The following is a 2500-nucleotide window of genomic DNA, read 5'->3' on the forward strand; positions in this document are numbered from 1 at the left end:
TTCGTCGAAAAATCTGCGCTGCCGATTTTCCACGCGGCAGCCCCTCTTTTCGTCAGCGTGCCCCCTGACGAATTTTCCTGCCTGGCCCAGTCCAGCGTCCAGCCCCTGTTCGTCGAAAAATCTGCGCTGCCGATTTTCCACGCGGCAGCCCCTCTTTTCGTCAGCGTGCCCCCCTGACGAATTTTCCTGCCTGGCCCGGCCGGTCCAGCATCCAGCCCCTGTTCGTCGAAAAATCTGCGCTGCCGATTTTCCACTCCGCAGCCCCTGTTTTCGTCAGCGTGCCCCCCTGACGAATTTTCCTGCCTGGCCCGGCCAGTCCAGCGCCCAGCCCCTGTTCGTCGAAAAATCTGCGCTGCCGATTTTCCCCGACGAACCTGCAGCTGCACAAATCCGCGCTGCCACTGCCCCATTGTCTGGACCAACAGTCTTTTCCATCAAGCCCTGGACTATAAATCGTCCAGACTCATCGCCAGCACCCGCTGCCGATTCTGCCGACTTTGCCGATTTCGTCGGCGCTGCCGATTCCAACACTGCCCGCCGTGCCTGAACCAGCGCTGTTTCGTCAGCGTGTCCCCTTGACGAATTTCCCTGCCTGGCCTGGACAGTCCATCTTCCAGCCCATGTTCATCGAAAAATCTGCGCTGCCGATTTCCCCGACGAACCTGCAGCTGCACAAATCTGTGCTGCCGATTTCCCCCCCTGTCGGCATGGCTGCCGCTGCCCCGATGTCCAGACCAACAGTCTTTTTTGTCGACTTTGCCGATTTTGTCCGCGCTGCCGATTCCAACACTACCCCCTGCATCCAAACCAGCATTGTTTCGTCAGCTCTTCCCCTGACGATTTTAGCCCTGTAACAAACAGTAGGCCTCCAATCCCGCCAACGGGAGCCAAGTTGATAGGGAAGAGAATTGAATGACGCGCCTGGTCCTCGCACCCCGCCACCCGAGGGGCCTTTTTCCCGGCAGCCTCTGAAAAACTCTAGCTTTCACGGTCCTCGCCGCCCCTCACCACCATGGCAGGCCTCTAATCCCACCCATCAGCAGTTGTAGCCGATAGGGCAGTGATTTGAATGACGCGTCGCGGGCCTCCGGGTCATCTCACCCGGCCATTAATTGGAGCGTTTTTGGCTGGCCGAGGATGGGGGGATGGATCTCTTCTTCCGAAAAAGCAAACAGTACATCGGGAGTTATGTTGACGGGGCATGGAATTGAATGACCCGTCGCGGGCCGCCGGGTCATCTCACCCGGCCATCCCGGGGAGCGTTTTTCCCGGCAGCATCGGGGAAACTCTTGCTTTCACTGCCCGCTGCCCAAGTCCCCACTCGAATCGGCCCCCCGCGCCAACAAGCCAACGCTGCCGAATCGGCAGACACTGCTGCCGAATCTGCCGACACTGCCCCGCGGGCTGCCACTGCCCCAGTGTCTAAACCAGCGGTCTTTCTCATCGAGCCTTGGACTATCCAGTCCGTCCTGACTCATCGCCAGCACCTGCTGCCGATTCTGCCGACTTTGCCGATTTTCTCGGCGCTGCCGATTCCAACACTGCGCCCACCGTGTCTGAACCAGCGCTGTTTCGTCAGCGTGTCCCCTCGACGAATTTTCCTGCCTGGCCTGGACAGTCCACCGTCCAGCCCGTGTTCGTCGAAAAATCTGCGCTGCCGATTCTGCCGACTTTGCCGATTTCGTCGGCGCTGCCGATTCCAACACTGCCCGCCGTGCCTGAACCAGCGCTGTTTCGTCAGCGTGTCCCCTCGACAAATTTTCCTGCCTGGCCTGGACAGTCCATCGCCCAGCCCATGTTCGTCGCAAAATCTGCGCTGCCGATTTTCCCCGACGAACCTGCAGCCGCACAAATCTGCGCTGCCGAATCTGCCGACACTGTCCCGCGGGCTGCCACTGCCCCAGTGTCTAAACCAGCAGTCTTTCTCGTCGAGCCTTGGACTATCCAGCCCGTCCAGACCCATCGCCAGCACCCGCTGCCGATTCTGCCGACTTTGCCGATTTCGTCGGCGCTGCCGATTCCACCACTGCCCGCCGTGCCTGAACCAGCGCTGTTTCGTCAGCGTGTCCCCTCGATGAATTTTCCTGCATGGCCCGGCCAGTCCAGCGTCCAGCCCATGTTCGTCGAAAAATCTGCGCTGCCGATTCTGCCGACTTTGCCGATTTCGTCGGCGCTGCCGATTCCAACACTGCCCGCCGTGCCTGAACCAGCGCTGTTTCGTCAGCGTGTCCCCTCGACGAATTTTCCTGCCTGGCCTGGACAGTCCACCGTCCAGCCCGTGTTCGTCGAAAAATCTGCGCTGCCGATTCTGCCGACTTTGCCGATTTCGTCGGCGCTGCCGATTCCAACACTGCCCGCCGTGCCTGAACCAGCGCTGTTTCGTCAGCGTGTCCCCTCGACAAATTTTCCTGCCTGGCCTGGACAGTCCATCGCCCAGCCCATGTTCGTCGCAAAATCTGCGCTGCCGATTTTCCCCGACGAACCTGCAGCCGCACAAATC

Source organism: Populus nigra, chromosome 2, assembly GCF_951802175.1.
Source record: "Populus nigra chromosome 2, ddPopNigr1.1, whole genome shotgun sequence".
Taxonomy (NCBI): domain Eukaryota; kingdom Viridiplantae; phylum Streptophyta; class Magnoliopsida; order Malpighiales; family Salicaceae; genus Populus; species Populus nigra.